At 42.6% G+C, this 22027-nt stretch overlaps 1 long non-coding RNA gene and 1 pseudogene across 1 annotated transcript; both read right to left on the bottom strand.

Moving 5' to 3' along the window:
* Window positions 1-539: 539 nt before the first annotated feature.
* Window positions 540-8785, bottom strand: LOC138917082 (uncharacterized). The gene is made up of 2 exons (XR_011424527.1): window positions 8678-8785; window positions 540-697 (listed from the first exon to the last, which is right to left on the bottom strand). It is a non-coding gene; the product is annotated as an uncharacterized lncRNA (long non-coding RNA).
* Window positions 1191-22018, bottom strand: LOC138914998 (olfactory receptor 2AE1-like; annotated as a pseudogene).
* Window positions 22019-22027: the final 9 nt, after the last annotated feature.

Here is a 22027-nt window from a genome sequence, read left to right as displayed (position 1 = left end):
TTTTGTTCTCAAATAATCTTATAGGATTCCTGACAAGGGCATTGTTGTGTGTGTAGAGAGGGAGAGGCAGCAGAAGAATAACCCCCTGTCTCTAACTGGGATTGTGAGCTAGCTGTTTATGAATCACCCTTGGGACTTCAGAAACAACCCAGGTATAGTTTGTGTAAAAATTAATTCTACTTGTCATTGGAGTATTACAAAGTAAATCCAACCTCAGGGCTAGGTGGGTAAGATGACACCCAGCTCATGAGGGGTGGCTCACCTGATTACAGATGGCTAAAAAGCTGTTTCTCAGGGGAAAATACTTAGTTGTCGAAGACAGTATAACTTTCCTCTCAAATCTTAAGAGTTATTATTCTGAAGATGGACCCAGGGATTCATGACATTTTTAACTAGTAGGGAAAGCAGGATATAAAAATTTGTCCCTCACTCTGGCATCCCTCAGACCATTAGACCCCAGGAAAGTTCACTGGGATGCCAGGCCTCTGCATATACACGCGATTAATATCTGGCTGAGACAAATGATTCTTACCAAGCTATCCACTGTAGTATTCTTTTTATAATATCTTCAGCTCTTTGAATTAATTACCTTGAATGTCATGTGGGACAGTAAAATAATCCAGGTCCTTTTCATTTATTAACCCATGCAACAAATAGTTATTGAGCAGTTGGTTCATGTCAGGCTCTTTTCTTGACTCTGGTGAAACAATAGTACACAAAGTAAAGTCCTTGCCCTCAGGGAGATTGCATACTTGTAAAATAGACAATAAGTATAATGTAAAGTAATTTTGTGTAACATCTTGTAAAGTAGTGCTACAAAGTGAAAGAAGGGCACACAGAATGGAGAGTGCTGCTTTGGATAGGGTAGTCAGGAACATGCTTAGAAATGCTTACATCTAAAAAGAGATAAAAAGGAAATGAGAGAGTGTCAAGCACTTTCAAGGCTTGATATTGGACTTCTCAGTTGGCAGAACTGAGAGAAAACAATGTTTGTTGTTTAAGCCACCCTGTGTGTGGTATTTTTGGAATAGCAACCCAAATGGAGTAAGATAGTACTCTATGGTGCTTTGATGCCTGCGACCAAGTTAGAATACTGGAATTGTGTGCTGACCACTTCGTTTATGTAGTAGTCATCGGGAACCTGAACCCTTGAAAACTCTTAAAGGTTTACTCAGATCACTGTAAGGAGATTATCCCATTCTATTGGCATACTCAGGGCAACTCCAATTGCTGTCTCTCCCCAGCACTCTCCTCAGAGCCTTAGCTACATCCTTATTCCGGAGAGTATAAATCAAAGGATTCAGTGTGGGAGTAATGATGCTATAGAAAACAGAACCAACTTTGTCTTGCAATGGAGTGCACTGGGACCTGGGCCTCATATATGAGAACATGCAGGCACCAAACCAGAGGGAAACCACAGTGAGATGAGAACTACAAGTGGCAAAGGCATTTCTCTTACTCCCAGCTGCATGCATCTGAATGATGCTGTGGAGGATGAAGGCATAGGATGTAGAAACCAGCAAGATGTGGAGGAGGAGAAGTAGGATGCTGCTGATGAACACTGTGGTCTCATAGACAGTGATGTCTCCACGTACCAACTTCACAACAGCTGGAAACTCACAGTAGAAGTGGTGGATTTTTCGAGGCCCACAGAAAGGGAACTGCGTCAAGATCACCGTGTGAATTAGGGAATTTATGGATGCCCCCAACCATGACACAAGAGCCATCATAAGTCCCACCTTTCTGTTCATGAGAACAGTGTAATGCAGTGGATGACAAATGGCAACATAGCGGTCATAGGACATCAGAGCTAGGAGAAGACACTCAGCACCAGCCACAGACAAATAGAGGAAGTGCTGGGTGGCACAGCCCACAAAGGAGATGGACTTCTTGCCAGATAGGTAGTTGGTAGCCATCTTGGGGATGGTTGTGGAGACATGCATCGGATCCATGAGGGAGAGCTGGCTGAGCAGGAAGTACATGGGTGTATGAAGCTGGGAATCTGCACGTATGAGGAGAATGGTGAGGATGTTGTCACTCGCCGCAATCAGGAAGACCACCATGGTCAAGATGAAAAGAAAGGTGAGTGAGGGACTCATCAAAGAGCCCTTCAAGGATGAAGTCTACTGGAGAGGTCTGATTCCTCTGCCGCATCTCCCCTTTCTCTGTCCCTGGGGAAACAGGAAGTGGAGAAGAATTGTGATATCAGAAATAGTGGAGTTCAGCATACCTTACAATAAGACCATTTGATTTACCACACGATTTTTGAAGACTTTTTTTTCTATTTCTAGTTATTCAACAGCCCAAATTCTTGAAATAGCCCTTTAAAATGAGAATGTCAAATCTTTCTTCACAAACATGACACTTAGAAATTCCGGAATTTCTAACCTCTAAGTGCCAAAAATCAAACAAGAGCCTCTCCTCATTAAGAAAGAAATACACACACACACATATATACTTTTTATAAGTATATATATATATATATGCTTTATAGAGAGAGACTAAATGTTTACTAAACTAAATTATATTTAGTATAATATATATTATATATGTATATATATATATATATAAAGTACACATATATGCTTTCTTACTTATTATGTCAGAGTTTATCCAGAGAAGCTGAACCACTGAGAGTTTTATACATACATATGTATATATACATATATACATATGTATGTACTTAATGGGATTGTACAGAAATTTTGCATTATGCAATAGTGAAAGCTGCTTAAGCGGTCTATATAAGGCTGTCACCCTTGTGTCTGATGCTGGAACTTCAAGTCCATGGCACAAGCAGTCAGGAAGCTATAAAGTGGATATAAAGTGTGGTAGATCAAGGGCCTGCTGGAACCCACAAGAATGAGATATAACCCCAAAAGGGCAGACTGAAAGCCATGTCTGTTCTTGCTGCCACTGGAATTGGCGGTGTGAGTGTCTTACAGAAGCTGAGGCCCATATTCAGGAGCCTAAACACACACACCTGGCCTGGAAGTCAGAGGCGCTAAAGGAGGACCCAGGGGAAGGCAGAACAATTGCAGGCCCACCTGCTGCTTCGCACGGATGAGGAGAATCAGCAGATCAGATGCCATCTCTGTACACTACAAAATGGCTGCTTCTCTTCTGCCTCTAAAGCTCTGGGACAGTCTCTCCTGTGACCCACCTTAACCAGAAACACAAAAAATGGGAATTCTGGGAAATGTAGTCCATCCTAGCCAAGTTGACACATTACAAAGCCACCAGAGTCCATCTCCTGCCAATCTGGCACACATGCACATCTCCTTAAGCCACACTTCATCCCAAAATAAACACAACAGTCATCCTTTTACCTAACATGATATCACTATCCCACATAGAACCAAAAACATGTGAAATAGTCATATAAAAACAAGGAAGAAATATCCATTCCTGCCGTCCACAGAATGAGACATCCTATCCAAGTGCTAACCCATTCTGTGGAAGACAGTTACACTCTTCCTCAGTCACTCTCGTTCATGATAATGGCCTCACAAACAGAGTAGCCAGGGAAACCAGGATGAAGGCTACACATGGGCTCAGCAACATGGACTCCTCCTATCACTGAATCAACAAGCAAAGGAAGTTACTATACACTGCCTTGCATGGCTGATCCTGACTAGCAAGGGGTTACTGAGTTTCTACTACACCATGGGGATGAGGAGAAGCATGTCTGGAAGGCAGGAGATTTTCTAGGGGGCACCTCTGTACTCAAATGCCCTGTGATGAAAGTCAGTGGAAAACTATGCAAATCCAATTCACACAGGATTGGTAATGACCCAGATCCTTCAGGAACGAAAGTTTGGGTCATCCCACCAGAAAAGGAAACATGATGAAATGCAGACAAAGGAAATATGGAATGGTGTGAAAGAAGACTGTTATATACACCAGACATGACTATGTGAGCAGCTGCAGAAACAAAAACTGTAGTAGTAACAGGTATTTCTTCTTTCTTTTGTTATGAATACTTTCTAAATATAATTAACTGAATTGTTTGAGTTTTCCCCCTCAGATATCCCCTTTCTAACGTATGGTATATTAATGTAGTTAGGTTCATATCTAAGTATATCAGTCATAAGACATAAAAAGGGGAGTAGGAACCAGATAGAAGTAGAATGAATTTCAACCAAGACAAGGAAGCGATTTGGTATCTTCTTAAGTGGAAAGGGTTGGTGTGATTTATATCCTTTTCTTGGGAAAAGATTAACAAGTTTTTGATTGTATGTGGGGTAGTCGCACTATGTTATATGGAAGGAGAACTTGGTATGGTCTTTATTTGGAGATTAAGTATGGTTTATGAGATATATACGGGTACCATGTTGACAAATAACAAAACCACCATTGTTATATACCTGAAAACAAACAAGAGATAAGTCCTCAGTAGACCTGAGTCTCTTTAAATTATGGATCAGGCTGATCAAATTAAGATTATAACATTTAATCAACCAAATTCTATAACATTTAGTCAATCACATTCCCACTTGGCCCTTTATCTCATTCTCACAGGAATGCTGATCAGAATGAGCGCTTCATCTCCATGGTGAAGCCCAACTTGAAAAATTGATAATCTAAATTAATCTCCAAAATATCCACCCAATACCTCTTTGTATTTTTTCCTAAACATCTCCTAGATCTTCTTGCTTTCCACATTATCTGCTTACCATTTAGAGCAAAGAAGTCAGAACTGAATGTTTTCTCCAAAGGATAAATTGACCAGTAAGAAAGAGGTCACATATATTATCTCTCTCCAATTAATGCAGCCTAGGGTCATCTTTTTGGCTGTCTCCTCGTACTGTTATTTCAAACTCAGCTTCTTGTGAACGAAGGGTCCAATATCCCATGTTCCCCCTGGTCACTCCAACCCTATCAAGCCATCCATATATTTCCCTTGTATTAAAGTATTCATCTACGTCTCTATCTCTTTCCTCATTAATTTCCACCTTTTAAATGTCCATAGCATTGGTTTTCTCATCATCTGAGTCCTGTCTCTCTGCCTCCCTTAGACAACTTTCCTAATAATTTCCCATTCTGATTTGTGACCCTCAGTTGACTTTTTTCTCTGCTTTCTCAGCCAGCTTTCCTCACAGACTGACCAATATCACCCTCTGACTTTAGGGATGAGGGAATAAGCTAACAATGCCAGAGGTTGCCCTAGTTTTTAGTGAAGGTTTCCTGAACACCTCGAGCCCCAAAATTATCTTACCTGGAATTTCTGCTGCAGAGAATTGTGGAGAGAACAAGTATAGAAGTGAAATGGCGAGGGCAGCATAGATCCACACTAACTCAAACATTGGCTACTGATCATCCAAACAAGTCTTTTCTGAGGTGCTCATCAGACTTCCTTCTCTAACCCTGGTCATCTGCATTTACTGGTAGAATGGCATAGAACACCATGTCCTACACAGTCATCATTGTCTACACTAATTATCCTAGCGACAGAGCATCATCAGGAACAATAGCATCCATAGTAATGCTCTTGCAATCTGGGCTCAGATTTTGAACTCCATCAGCACACATCAGGACAGATTAAGTAACTGAACCTATTGAACTTGTAATAGGTGGGCCTTTGAATAATGAATATCCTTCATCTGCCTCTAAATATATATTTCAGGTACCTCTCCATCCAAAAGGACAACAAGAGCTTGGGCAAAAAGAATTTCCATTAATGTTACCAGATTAAGAAGGTTCATTTAATACCAGCTTAATCATCAATAGGTCCAGAGCTAAAAGAAAATCTGTTTTGGAGTTTCTGCTATTTTGGATCACTCAAGGCACTCTCTTCTTAGCTTTACACCTCCTTTCCTACCAAATAAAACAAGAATTTGCCTCTAGCACTGGTATTTTTTAGTAGAATCCCCTTCTTGACTGCATGAATCTTTCCTCAGCAGGAATCATAGCGGTAAAAATGAGAAGAGACTTGGCCAGAATGAGCTAAACATGAGGGAAAAGAAGCAAACATCTGTGAGAAATAAAACAGCCTTCTAACAGAGAGGCCCTATTATGTCAGCTGAGGCAAATCAAGGGCACTCAATGTATGGCGTCAGGGATTCAACCCAGAGGACACATCCTGAGTCTCTTCTGGAGAGCATTACTTCAAGATGTCAATTACACTCCCTGTGTGCATTGAGATAAGCATTCCCAAAGGGCTTTCTTGGAGTTCGTTGGGAGGTGTCAGGGCATGAGATATTTCAAGGAGCATCACTCTGACGGTAACATGGGAATGACTTCTCCAAGGGCCAATTAAGCATGGAGAGAAACAATTCCTAGAGTCTCTGGCTTGTTTTTCATCTTTAAACACAGATCTTTCTAGCTCCTTTCTATCCAACCCTTTTGAGAAGACAGACTGCAAAAAATCTAGTCTCCTTTGCTCATAGGACACTTTTGGGGGTTCTGCCACGTGCAATATCATAGAACAGAAGTCAAGGAATAGAGACAGGCAATTGCCAGTAGTGTTTCCCACTCTAGCTCTTGGTCATACTCCAGTTTCATATTCAACATTAATATAACATGTCAAAAGACTTCAGATACAGATATCAAAGAAGAAAATGGCATGTCCCTACATCTCCTTCATATTTACTCCCATCTCATTGTCATACACTGCTCTTTCTCTCCATTACATGTTGAGCTATTCCTTGTTTCTCTAACTCAACTCAGTTGCTAAAATGTCTTGTTTCACTGATCTTATCTTGTTTATTCTTGGTGTAGGTTCAATGTATCATCACTCTCTTCAAAACCTGCTCTCTAATGCTTTTACCTGGTGCTCTTCTTCTCACCAGAATATAATATCTCTGTGGTTAAGACAATGGTGGCATTTATATAATTCAGTAATTTATTTGACAAATATTTGATGAGCTTCTGCTATGTCCCCAGTGTCATATTGGGTAGCATGATATATGGTGATTAACAAGCAACCATGGTCTCTCCCCCCATGGAACTTACTGGTAAAACTAATAAATAAACATTGTATATCATATGGGGTTAAGAATTTGTAGTAATTAGAAGACATCATCATCATGGTGGTGTGAGAGGATCCTTGAGTCTCTGCTCTTCGATCTACAATGATTAAAACATTCAAAACTCAACAAAAGCTAAATTGCACCAAACATCAGGGTGATGGAAAGATCTACACATCAGTACATGCAAAGAAAGTGAATTGGAGCACACAGAAAAGCCTAAATGAGGGAGCAGTGGAGGCAGCACCCAGGATCCTGGATCCCCAGCCATGGCAGATGAGCCAGCCGCCCCTGATCCCAGAGGACACAGTGGTCTGCAGCAGAGGTGTACGTGTGACTGCAGCCAAGCAGGGGCAGTGACACCTGTGGCTACAGGAAGCAGAGGAGCTACAAAGGTGGAGTCCCATGATCCCAAACCCCTGTCCTCAGCTCAGAGCCTGGTGGCACCAGGTGTGCACAGCACTCCCACTTCCCAACAGCAGTGTTTCCTGGGACCAAAGGGTAACAGGCAACAGCTGAGACAGTGTTGCTTGTACCAGTCTCTCTCGCCACCTCCCCAACCCCAATCCCCACAGCTGTGCTGGAGCTTCCCACTCAGTAGATCTCAGATGTGGCTTTACATTGACCATTTCCGTGTCCTGAGAGCAAAGCCAGCAACCACAGAAATGCAAGCAATAAAAAGCCATCAGTGGGCCCCAGAAGGGCAGGCAGCAACAAAGAGAGTATCCATGTGACACAAAATAGAGGAGCTGGAGGATAGAACTTGCAGATCCGCAGATATAGCCAGACACAGCTCAGGTAAGAGAAATCAAAAACAATTACTATAATGACACCTACTGAAAACAAAAAAAGGCTTCTAATCTCTAAGCAATTGAAAAGTTTGAATCAAAACAAAACTGTACCTAAATAAAAAATGTATTTGCTACAGAAAACAATCCTCCGAAACCCAAACATAAAGTCATGGGAGATTCCGATCTAATGGACAAAAAATTCAAAATAGCTATCATGAATAAACTCAGTGAACTTCAAGAAAACTCAGAAAGATGGTTTCATGACCTCAGGAATGAAATCAATGAACAGAAGGAATACTTCAATCTCCAAAGAGATCGAAACTTTCAAGAAGAACTAAGCAAAAATTCTGGAGGTGAAGAACTCGATGAATGAGATGAAGAATGCATTGGAAAACATTGTAAAAAGAGCATGTCATGTGGAAGAGAGAATTAGTGAGCTTGAAGATAGCTATAAATGGGGCAGGTAGAAGAGGAGAGACAGCTAACACTTTTTAAAATGTAGAAATTCTACAAGAACTATCTGACTCCTTTTGAAATGACAACATAAGGGTAATGGATATCACAGAATGAGGAGAGAGAGAGAAGGGAGTAGAGAGCTTATTTAAAGAAATGGTAGCTGAGAACTTCCCAAACCTGGGGAAGGAACTGAATGTACAAATCCATTGTGCAAGTAGAACACTCAATTATCTCAACACAAAAGGACCCTCTCCAAGACACGTGATAACAAAACAGTCAAAAATCAATGACAAGAGGATTGCTGGGAAGGTGGTAACACAGGACTCTGAACTGACCTTCTCCAATGGACACAACAAATTTACCCCTGTGGAATGATTACCTCTGAGTGAGAACTGAAGACTGTGTAAAACGAACCCCGAAAACAAAGAACAACACTGACTGAGTTGTAAGAGGCAGAGATACCTTCCTGCTGAGGAAAGAGTCACATTCTTGCCATGGTGCTTCAAGCCAGAGACATTTTAAGGTATGAAGCTTTTCCTGAAGGAGCAGGGGATCTGAGGGGGAGAGTGATGTCATAATAAGCAGCCTTCAAATTCAGCACAACCAAAGACAAACTGGCTTTGCTGGTTATTAAACCCAAAGGAGAATACCCCCCAGAAAACCTATTGAAGAGAAGAGAAAGAAAAGCCTGCTTTCAAGGGGCCCATGGAGAAATTCACCCATTCTAAAAACCAAACAAAATCACCAGAAAGAAAGGTGCATAGTCCTTTGGTTAAAAAAAAAGACTCACTGGATAAGCTCTGAGCACATCTCAGAGAGGCAGAAGGTGATTGGGATCACCACCCCAGGGAGTGAACACTGGTCGGAGCCATTATTGTGACATAATACAGGCCTCTGAGACAGACAGTGGCAGATGCAATTGTATTTCTTCCCATGGTCTGTTAGCTGAGGGGTTTAGCCTACCCACTAGAGCAGTGATTTAATCCAGCTCATCCAGGGAAGGCGCCCTGCCCTAGGGACTCACCCCACCCACTAGCCAGCCAACAGGGAACTTGTGGGGCTGTGTAGGTGGTGTGTTCTGGACCTCTACAGCAAGACAAGCAGGTCTGCTTCAGCAGAGCAGGGCATGTACACAGGGTGGGCCTGTGTTGATGGGGTTTATGGTCCCACAGTGGGGTGGTGAGACTTCTCAGGTGCAGCAGGCTTGTGCTGTTGGCATTCTTATACAACAAAGAGGGAATCTGCCCACCTTCCAACACCTGAAATGATTGTGTGCTCCCATCCCTGAGTCTGGCGTCACAAGGTTGAGCTCCTGAGAGAGCTAACAACAGCCCCGCAGACCAAAGGCCCAAAGAAAATGTGAGGCCGTGACACTAGCAACCAGCCACACTGGGGCCTGACTCACTTTATAGCAAAACAACAGCAGGTATGTGCTATTAGACCTTTCAGCCAGCTGTGTTGGGGCTCACTTCACCCAATAAAGTGAGTAAAGTGACCATAGCAGCAACACACAGCTGAGCCTTACAATCACCTGGTCAGGGGGTCAGCCCCACTTTCATATGCACCTTCAGCAAGACCTAACTTGCCACAGCTTCTAGTCTATAAGCCTGGCCTGCAGACTGTGGACTCGCCAGCCCACATGCTCACACAGGCCAGTATATTAAAGTCAGTCTCTCTCTCCACATACGTATACACACATCTGTATATGTGCGCACATGCACGTGGGTGTGTATCCTGTTGCTTGTTTTCGGGAGAAGCCTGGCAACCACATTGCTGAAGTCCCTTTGTCCTTCACTTTTCCATTTCAGAATCCATGTCATTCGAGGGCTTTAGAAACTCAGCGCCATAGGAAGTTTGCAGATGAAGCATTTGTCCAGTCCAGACCTTGTACTGCATGTCGGGCGCTCCCAGCACCGCCAGGGAATTCTGGGGAAAGCCCAGGTGACCCTTTCCTAGCTGAAGACACAAAGGACCCCAAGGCCCCTTACCTGCGACAGGCCAAACTGAGGAACAGAAAGCTCACCCTCCTGAGGGCCGTTCGACAACATGGTCAGCAACCAAACTCCTGCAAGACAAAAGCAATATATGAGGCCTCAGGAAATAAACCCAAAGCAGTATTTGCAGAATGCGGACTTCCATGCCAGAAAGGGCTGTCGAGAATATGTCGCATTTCCTTTAACACACTTCTTGGGGAAGTCAACATTTTGCCTGTCTATTGTGACCCTTTAGCACTCGCACTCGATACATGCTCCTTCCTGCACGGTCCTCTCCTTTTGTGCTAAATGCTTCCACTCTACAGTCAGTCAAGAGAAGAAAAATGATGGCGTGTGCATGCCAGAGGGAGTCAGCACCCTCACAAATCATCAGGAGCATGTGAATTTCTGCCATCACTTGTGTGGAGTGGGGGCCGCCCCTAGCTACGCAGCAGCCAGGCAAGGATAACCGGGGGCAAGAGGTCTAGATGACTCCTTGGACAACTTTTAGCAAGGATTTGCTGGGTGGATTCTGATTTGCTTCCAGAGAGGTCTGTGTGTTTGTGTGAGGGAGAGAGATGGAGGGAGAGGGCAGGGAAGGTGATTTCATGGTTTGAAAGCTGCTGGGAAAGCTGATTCCCACTAAATGCAGAAAAGCCATTGGACAAAATCCAACGCCCTTTGTGATCAAAACACTCAGGACACTAGAAACACAAGGCAGCTCCCTGAGCCTGGGAAAGGGCATCTGTGAACAAGACAGAGCTCACATGCATCATACTTCACGGGAGAGACTGGAAGCCTCGTCCCTGACGTCAGGACAAGGTGAGCAAGGGCCACTCCCATCAATTCTATTTTACATTTACGGGAGGTTTTAGCCATGTCAGATAGGCAAGAAAATGAAATAAAAGGCATCCAGATTGGACGGAGTGAAGTAAAACTCTCTCTATTTGCAAATGACATGACCATGTATATAGGAAATCAGAGAAAACACAGAAAAAGTATTGGAACGAATAAACGACTTCTGCAAGATGGCAGGATACAAGATCAGTAAAAAAAAACAAAACCACCACCAATCTACGGAACTACAAGTTGGTGCAGCCACCATAGAAAACAGTATGGAAGTTCCTCCAAAGATTAAAAATAGAACCACCATATGATCCAGTAATTCCACTTCTGGGTATTTACACAATGGAAACAGAAACATTCCTGCAGACAGACATCTGCCCCCCGTGTTCACTGCAGCATGATTCACAGGAGCCCAGACACAGAAGCAACCCACATGTCTGAGCTATAGATGCAGAGAACAGGTTGTCAGCAGCCAGGGGGAAGGGGTAGTGGGTCGGCAAAGGGAGCAAGGGGGTCAAAAGGTACAAATTCCCTGTTCTAAAATGAAGAAGTCCTGAGGACTTAACGTGCATTGTGGTGACTAGAGTTAGCAGTACTATATTGTCTACTGGAAAGTTGCTAAGAGAGTCAATGCTAAAAATTCTCAAGACAAGAAAAAAAATTTTGTAACTATATGAGGTTGCAACAGCACAGAAAACACTGACCATCTTAAACTAGTTTTTCTCCATTAAAACAGGTTGTTGATTAATCAATCCTGGTGCTCAACTGCACAGACAGCACTGTGCACATGCCAGGCAGGAACCCATGACCCCAGGAGGTCCCCAGAGACAAGAATCCTCAGAAACACTGACACCGGAAGCAAGCAGCCCTTCAATAAGGACAATCTGGCTTCCAGCAGCCCAAGTAGCTTGATTACCGAGTCAAGGCCAGCCCGGCAGCCCACGTGGTCCCAGCAGCAGCTTACTAGTCCACCAGTGCTGAAATGTGACCCCAAACCTGCATTGGGAAGACAGATTGGAGAGATTTGCCCCCTGTTACCTTGTGAGACGACCTTGCAATGAAGCTCTTCTTTTCTCAAAAGCCAAGGCCATAGTCCTGGCTTCTATGCGCATCAGGCAGCAAGCCCTTGCTCAGTAACAAGGCGATGGATTCAAACTTGACTCACGGCGGTAGGATTTGGGAATATACACATATATGGAATCATTATATTTTACACCTGAAACTAATATATTTCAATTAAAAAGTCAATTTTACTTCTCCATGCTAGCAATGAAAAACTGACAATGAAAGTAAGAAAATAGGTTAATTTACAATAGCATCCAAACCAATAAAATCCTTAGTAATAAATCTAACTTAAGAAGTACAAGACTTGTACAACAAATGCTCCAAAACATTATTGAAAGCAATTAAAGAGGGCCAAAATACATGAAAAGACTGCCCATATTCATGGATCAGAAGACTTTATACTATGAAGATGGTGATACTGCATGGAGAGAACTGCAGAGTCAATGCAACCTCGAGCAAAATCTCAGCAGCCTCTTTTGCAGTAACTGACCAGCCAATCCCGAAATTCATAGAGAAATGCAAGGGAGCCAGAGGAGCCAAAGCAACCTCGAAGAAGAAGAACAGGATGGAGAGCTCACACTTCCTGCTTTAAAACTCATTGTGAAGCTGCAATAATGAAAACAGTGTGGTACCGACAGAAAAATAAACACACAGATAATGGAACAGAACTGAAAGACCAGAAATAAATGTTCATGTTTACAGTCAGTTGGATTTTGATGAGAGATGAGACAGTTCAAAGGGAAAAGAATAATTTTTCAACAAATGGGATCGAGACAACTGGATATTCACATGCACAGGAGGAAGTCAGACTCCTTCCTCACAACACTTCCAGAAATGACCTCACAGAGATCCAACACCACATAGGAGGCAGAACTACACAACTCCTACAGGAAAACACATGGGATCACAACTTCTGACCTGGAGTCAGGCAATCATTTCCCAGGGATGACACCGAAAGCACTAGTATAAAATAGAAAAGAAATAAATTGGACCTCAACAAAATTAAAAACACATGTGTCTCAAACGAGAGTATCAAGAAGGTGAGAAGACAACCTGCTGAATGGGACAATACCCAAGCAAATCACAAGTATAATAAGAGACCTGCGTATAGAAAACATACTGAACACTTAAAAGTCAATAATAAAGAAACTACAGGTGTGGACTGAGCAAGATGGTGGGGTGAGCTGACACGGGACTGTCTCCCCTCCAAACTGCAACAAAGGACTGGAAAAAAACTCAATTTCAGCAAATAAACCTAATGCCAGGACGTTGGAGACCTACAGTATCAAAAATATGGAGGACAGAGACCCTGCTGCTGGCCTCGGAGGAGCTGGAAGGCAGTAGGAGAGAACTTCGCTCCCTCCCCTAGAGTGTGGGATTGCTGCCGCCAGTGAGGGAAGGAGCGGGGGAGGGGCCGCACAACAGGGGTATCATCCAGGACTCCCGCTGGTGGTACAGTGGAAACCTGCTGACGGGGGGAAAGCTTCTGTGCGCAGGGACCCCATAAACCCAGGGCCCCAGGAGACCAGAGAACAGAAATGACCTGAATCCAGACTGGCACGTGAGAAAAACCGCCCCTTCCCCTGGCGAACCACGCTGGGTGCAGCCATCTTGCCCGAAGGCGCAGAGCTCAGAACATGCAGCTCTCGACCCCCATCTTGTGGCGACAGGCTGTAACTGCAACCGAATTCTACCACCATGGGAAAAAACCGCTCCTCTACCATCCAGCAACTTATAAAAGCTCTAGACCAGAAGGAAAACAATAAAAACACAGAATTAAGTCCTGAGGACTTGGAAATAGGTAACCTAAGTGAAAATGAGTTCAGAGCAGCTATAATCAAAAAACTCAATGAGGTAGAGAGAAAGATAGAGAAACAAGCCAACGAGTTCTGGAGTTGCTTCACAAAAGAGATTGAAATTATAAAGAAGAATCAAACAGAATTATTAGAGATGAAAAACACAATGGACCAGATAAAACAGAATACGGATTCCCGGAATGCCTGGGTAGACACCATAGAAGAGCAAATTAGCATAATCGAATATAGACAGGCTGAATGGCTCCAGACAGAGTAAGAAAGAGAACTAAGAATTTAAAAAAATGAGGAAAATCTCCAAGAGATAGTGGATTCAATGAGGAGAAAGAATTTAAGGATCAGAGGAATTCCTGAGAACACGGAAAAGGAAAATGGAGCAGAAAGTGTGCTTAATGAAATTATAGAAGAGAACTTCACAAATCTAGGGATTGAGGGAGAAATGTGTGTAGAGGAAGCTTTCAGATCTCTTAGATTTGTCAATGTAAACAGACCTACTGCAAGGCATATAGTAGTACAAATGGCAAAAATGAAAGACAAAGAAAGAATACTCAGGGCAGCAAGACAGAAGAAAATAACCTACAAAGGAACTCCTATCAGACTTTCAGTGGGTTTCTCTACAGAAACCTTACAGTCTAGGAGAGAATGGAGTGACATATTCAAAACTTTAAAAGATAAAAATCTTCAGCCAAGAATACTCTATCCAGCAAGAATATTCCTCAGATATGAGGAAGAAATTAAATCTTTTCCAGACAAACAAAAATTAAGGGAATTTGTAATCAGAAGTCCTCCACTACAAGAAATCCTCAAGAAGGCTCTCATACTTGAAAAAAGAAAAAATGGAGAAAGGGGTCACAAACCACAGAGTAGCGAGACAGATAAATAGAACCAGAATAGGATAGCAAATATTCAACTATAGCATTAGGGTAAAGGTAAGGAAACTACCAAAGCAAAGAGGATCTTATCACTCTAACTACAAACTCATAACATGAGTTGGAATAAGAAACGAAGATAATAATTTAGGAGGGGAAGAGCAAAGGGACTAAATCAGTCTAGGCCAAGTAACTAAGAGACCACCAGAGAATAGACTATATTATACACGAGATTCTAAATACAAACTTCAGGGTAGACACTAAACTAAAAAACAGAACAGAGACACAAATCATAAATAAGGAAAAATCTATGAAACCCAGCGTAAGAAATCGCCGTATCACATGGGTAGGATAAAGCACACAGGAAGAGAAAATCAGGAAAGCCAGATAATGAGAAACAGATTGACAGCTTTAAGTCCACATGCATCAATAATCACTCTCAATGTAAACGGATTGAACTCTCCAATAAAAAGACACAGAGTGGCAAAATGGATTAAAGAAAAAGATCCAACAATTTGTTGCCTCCAGGAAACACACCTCAGCCCCAAGGACAAACACAGGCTCAGAGTCAAGGGGTGGAGGATAATACTTCAAGCTAATAGCAAGCAAAAAAAAAGCAGGTGTTGCAATTATTATATCAGACAAAGCGGGTTTCAAAATAAGACAGGTAAAGAGAGACAAAGTGGGACAATATATAATGATCAAAAGGACACTTCATCAAGGAGAAATAACACTTATAAATATCTATGCACCCAACATAGGAGCACCAAGGTTCATAAAGCAACTATTAACAGACCTAAAGGAAGATGTTAAAAACAACACAATAATGGTAGGGGACCTCAACACCCCACTCACATCAATGGACAGATAATCCAGACAGAAAATCAATCAAGAAATAGTGGAGCTAAACGAAAAACTAAAACAATGGGACTTAGTAGATAGATATAGATCACTTCATCCTAAAACAGCAGAATACACATTCTTCTCAAGTGCACATGGAACATTCTCAAGGATAGACCATATGTTGGGAAACAAGGCAAGCCTCTACAAATTTAAAAAAATTGAAACAATAACAAGCATCTTCTCCGATCATAATGCTATAAGGCTAGAAATTAATTACAAGAAAAAAGTTGTGAAAGGCACAAAGATGTGGAGACTAAACAATACACTACTGAACAAGCAATGGATCATTGAAGAAATTAAAGAAGAAATCAAAAAATACCTGGAAAGAAATGAAAATGATAACATGCCATATCAGCTCATATGGGATACAGCAAAAGCTGTATTAAGAGGAAAATTCATCACAATACAGGCACATCTTAACAAACAAGAAAAATCCCAAATAAGCCATCTTAAACTACACCTAACTGAACTAGAGAAAGAAGAACAAATAAAGCCCAAAGTCAACAGAAGGAGAGAAATAATAAAAATCAGAGCAGAAATAAATACTAGTGAAACGAAAAAGGCAGTAGAAAGGATCAATGAAACAAAGAGCTGGTTCTTTGAGAAGATAAATAAAATTGACAAACCCCTAGCCAGACTTACAAAGAAAAAAAGGGAGAAAGCTCAAATAAACAAAATCAGAAATGAAAGAGGAGAAATAACAACAGACTCTGCAGAAATACAATGGATTATAAGAGAATACTATGAAAAACTCTATGCTAACAGAATGGATAACCTAGAGGAAATGGATAAATTTTTGGACTCCTGCAATCTCCCAAAGCTCACTCAAGAAGAAGCAGACAATTTGAACTGACCAATCACAAGGAAAGAGATTGAAACAGCAATCAAAAACATCCCAAAGAATAAAACCCCAGGACCAGATGGCTTTCCTGGGGAATTCTACCAAACGTTCAGAGAAGATTTAATACCTATCCTTTTCAAGCTATTCCAAAAAATTAGGGAGGATGGAACACTTCCTAACACATTCTGTGAGGCCAAAATCACGCTGATACCAAAGCCTGACAAGGACAGCACGACAAAAGAGAACTACAGGCCAATATCACTGATGAACATAGATGCAAAAATTCTAAACAAAATTTTGGCAACCAGAATTCAACAATTCATCAAAAGGATCATACATCAGGATCAGGTGGGATTCATACCAGGGACACAGGGATGGTTCAACATCCACAAATCAATCAACGTGATATGCCACATCAACAAACTGAGGAATAAAAACCACATGATCATCTCAATAGATGCAGAGAAAGCATTTGACAAGATCCAACAGCCATTTATGATAAAAACTCTGAACAAACTGGGCATAGAAGGAAACTACCTCAACATAATAAAGGCCATATATGACAAACCCACAGCCAACATCATACTCAATGAGCAAAAACTGAACGCCATCCCCCCAAAAACAGGAACGAGACAAGGATACCCTCTTTCACCACTCTTATTTAACATAGTACTGGAGGTCCTGGCCAGAGCAATCAGGCAAGAAAAAGGAATAAAAGGAATCCAAATAGGCAGGGAAGAAGTGAAACTCTCGCTGTTTGCAGACGACATGATTTTATATATAGAAAACCCCAAAGAATCCATTGGAAAACTCTTAGAAGTAATCAACAACTACAGCAAAGTTGCAGGGTGTAAAATCAATTTGCATAAATCAGTAGCATTTCTATATTCTAATAACAAACTAACAGAAAAAGAACTCAAGAACACATCACCATTCACAATTGCAACAAAAAGAATAAAATAACTTGGGGTAAATTTAACTAAAGAAGTGAAGGACCTATATAATGAAAATTACAAGGCCTTTCTGAGAGAATTGAATGATGACCTAAGGAGATGGAACTACATTCCATGTACATGGATTGGAAGAATAAACATAGTTAAAATGTCCGTTCTATCTAAAGCAATCTACAGATTCAACACTATCCCAATCAGAATCCCAAGGACATTCTTTACAGAATTAGAACAAAGAATCCTAAAATTTATATGGGGCAAGAAAAGACCCCGAATTGCTAAAGCAATCCTGAGAAAAAAGAACAAAACGGGAGGCATCACAATCCCTGACTTCAAAACATACTACAAAGCTACAGTAATCAAAACAGCATGGTACTGGTACAAAAACAGGTGCACAGATCAATGGAACAGAATTGAATGCCCAGAAATAAAACCACACATCTATGGACACCTTATCTTTGACAAAGGAGCTGAGAGCATACAATGGAGAAAAGAACGTCTTTTCAATAAATGGCGCTGGGAAAACTGGAAAGCCATATGTAAAAGAATGAAAATTGACCATTCTTTTTCACCATTCACCAAAATAAACTCAAAATGGATCAAAGACCTAAAGGTGAGACCTGAAACCATAAGGCTTCTAGAAGAAAACGTAGGCAGTACACTCTTTGACATCAGTAGTAAAAGGATCTTTTCGGACACCATGTCTTCTCAGAGAAGGGAAACAACAGAAAAAATAAAGAAGTGGGACTTCATCAGACTAAAGAGCTTCTTCAAGGCAAATGAAAACAGGATTGAATCAGAAAAACAACCAACCAACTGGGAAAAAGTATTTGCAAGTCATATATCTGACAAAGGCTTAATATCCATAATATAAAGAACACTCACAACTCAACAACAAAAAATCAAACAACCCGATCCAAAAATGGGCTGGAGACATGAACAGACATTTCTCCAAAGAAGATATACGGATGGCCAACAGGCACATGAAAAGAGGTTCATCATCGCTGATCATCAGGGAATTACAAATCAAAACTACACTAAGATATCACCTTACACCCGTTAGAAGGACAAAAATATCTAAATCTAATAGTAACAAATGTTGGAAAGGTTGTGGAGAAAAAGGAACCCTCATCCACTGCTGGTGGGAATGCAAACTGGTGCAGCCACTACGGAAAACAGTATGGAGATTCCTCAAAAAATTAAAAATAGAACTACCATACGATCCAGCCATCCCACTACTGGGTATCTATCCAAAGAGCTTGAAGTCAGCAATTCCAAAGTCCTATGCACCCCAATGTTCATTGCAGCATTATTTACAATAGCCAAGACATGGAAGCAACCTAAGTGCCCATCAACAGATGATTGGATAAAGAAGATGTGGTATATATATACAATGGAATACTACTCAGCTGCAAAGCAGAACAAAATCATTCCATTTGCAATAACATGGATGGACCTTGAGGGAATTATGTTAAGTGAAATAAGCCAGTTAGAGGAGGATAATCTCTGTATGACTCCACTCATATGAGGAATTTAAAAAGATGGACAAAGAGAACAGATTAGTGGCTACCAGGGGAAAGGTGGGGTGGGGGGTGGGCACAAAGGGTGAAGTGGTGCACCTACAACACGAATGATAAACAATAATGTACAACTGAAATTTCACAAGATTGTCACCTATCATTAACTCAATAAATATAAATAAAAAAATAAAGAATTAAAAATAAATAAATAAATAAAAAATAATAAAGAAACTAATAACTCAACTTAAAAATGGGGAAAGGAGCTAAACAGACATTTCTCCAAAGAAGATACACAAGAGGCTGAAAAGCACAGGCAAAATGCTCAAGATCATTATTCAGAAGGGAAAAGCAAATCAAAGCCACAATCAAGATATCACTGCCCATCCACTAGGACGGTGGTAATTTAAAAGGTAGACAGTAAGCAGTGTCGACAAGGATGGGCAGAAATTCAAATCCTCATACGTTGCTGGCTTGAAATAAAACATGGTGCAGCCCTTTGGAAAACAGCCCGGCAGCTCTTCAAAATCTAGACGCAGTTTCCATACGACGCCACAATTCCACTCCCAGGTATGTACCCAAGAGAAATGGAAACATATGAAAAGTTTGAACACGAATGTTCATAGCGTCAGGATTCACAAGAGCCAAAAGTTGGAAACAACCCAAATACCCCTCCACTGGTTAGTGGATAAACAAAACATGGTATATCCAGACAACAGAATATTATTTGGCATAAAAGAGAATCAATTACTGACATGTGTTATAAATGCAGATGAACTTTGAAACATCCTACATTAAAGGAGCCATCAAAGGACCTGTATTGTATTATTCCGTGTATATGAAATGTCCAAAATAGACAGAGAGAGACAAGAGTAGTTGAGGGGTTCCCTAGGGCCATGGGGATGGGGGAATGAGAGTGACTTCTCATGGGTACAGGGTCTCATTTCGAGGGGATGAACATGTTCTACTATTGTGGGGATGGTTGCACAGCTCTGTGAATATCCCACAAACCACTGAATCGTACACTGAAAATGGGTGGATTACACGGCATGGCAGTTATATGTCAACAAAGCTGTTTCAAAAAAGAAAAAGAAGAGCAATTTTCTTTTAACTTTGCGATGTGTCTTTGTCCCACGATAAGTAGCACGAGGCACTGGCTACAGCTGAATCCCAACCAATCCAAAGGATGTGGGTCACAGCCCCACAAAGCCCACCCCCAGGGAAATGGGCAAAGACATCCTCAGAAGGAAAGGATGGGGGATGCTGGTGTCAGGAAGGGGGTGCAGACTTGCTCCAGCCAGCAGCATGGGCGGGAGCAGCCCTAACCCTAGCCTTCACACTAAAGAAATGTTGCCTTGAATTTATGCCTCGATCTTCCCAAGGGAAAGCAGGTGCAGCTTATGGTGTCTCTCTAGGCAAGAGGGTAGCTGGCAGAGGACAGAGTGGAAATTTTATCTTTTGATTTTCAAAGCAGCTATTCCATGTGGGAAACACACCGAAAGGGAGAAAACGAGAGTGCATAGGCTGTAACATTCTCTCTAATTCAATCACTCCAAGACACGGAGGTTTCCTTAGAAACTTGCCCAGAACAGAGCTGGAGATGGGATTTTAAACAACAGGACTTGGAACAAGTGAACATTATTGACTCATTGGTGTGATAGTCAGGGACCCATGAGGGTGAACACAGATCCTGCTGAAAGATGAATGAAAGTGCCCAAGGGCATCGATGAACTCTGGTGAGACGGAAGGAGCAGGACCTGTGCAGTGAGCACAGAAATGGGAACTTTCCATGACACACAGGCTGTGAGCGAGTTTCACTGGAACCACTCATCTGAGAGCTCGGCCTCTCTCGTCTGTCTGTTTACCAGTTTAGACCCTCAAGGGGAAAAAACTATTTTTGTCCCCTGTTTCATGTCTTCAGGAACATTTGGTAACTTAAGGCATCAGCTGTCAGAGCTGCAGGAACTTCTGGAAACCACTTAGGCCCTCCAGCCGAGCCCGATGTTACAGATGAGGAAACTGAGACACAGGGATGCTGGTGGTGTCTCTGACAGCTGGCCCAGGGCCTTTCAACCTGGTGAGACATGAAAATCTCTGCTCCCTGTGCCAGGAGTGGCCTGATCATTAGAACAAGACATTTTCGAAGAAAGCTGCCTGTTTACCATCAAGTGACCCCCAAACAAAACTTGAAGGATACCAGTAACTTTTCACATCATTTTAAAGAAACAAAGGTTGGTGCTTTATTTTTGCAAAGGGTAAAATATACCATCATTTTCGTTCTTTCCCCAACGCAGAAAGGAAACAGTCTACTGGACAGGAGAAAACTCTAGGGCGAGTTGCCATTTTCAGTTTATCCCCACGGACATTTGAACCAAACGACTTGAGTCCTGACCCCTTCGTCCCTATAGTCCCCCACAGTAAACGCATCAACTCATCATAAATGAGCAGAGACACATTGGTCTCCTCGGCCAGGTAGCATCCACATTTGCGACAGGTGTGCTCCTGCCACCAGGTCCCTGTCCCTCCCTCAGGGGTCCAGACAGGGCCGGACACACGGGTGGCAGCATGGTGCCGCCTTTGGTGGCGGGCAGCAGCTCTCTCACCTGCAGGCTCACCAGGCCAGGGCCGTGTCCTTCACCGAGGTGACGGAGGTCTCCTGCTGTCCCTGCAGACGCCGACGAACAGCCCTCAGTGATAAAGGACCGGGACACGGAGCAAAGGGCCCCTGTCCCCTGCGTCCGGCCCACAGGGCGAACCACAGGCGGGTCTCCGGGCTCAGAGGCCTTCTCTCCAGCCCCGGAGCCTCTTCTCCCGGCCTCCGGGCGCCGGCTGGCCCGGGACGCGGGGCCGAGGCTTCTGGGGGAACAGGCCACCTCTCTCTGCTCCCCTCGCCGCGCCCACAGCCTGGCCCCTGGGACCCAGGACCTCTCCGCACGCCCCACCCAACCTGGCCATGGAGCAGAAGGCAGGACAAGACCCTTGGGAGCGGCCCTTGGGCGCCATTGGCGGTGCGCATGCGCGCGGCGGGCGGTCA

This window comes from Equus caballus, chromosome 13 (genome assembly GCF_041296265.1).
Source record: "Equus caballus isolate H_3958 breed thoroughbred chromosome 13, TB-T2T, whole genome shotgun sequence".
Taxonomy (NCBI): domain Eukaryota; kingdom Metazoa; phylum Chordata; class Mammalia; order Perissodactyla; family Equidae; genus Equus; species Equus caballus.
This window is presented reverse-complemented; position numbering and strand designations above follow the sequence as displayed.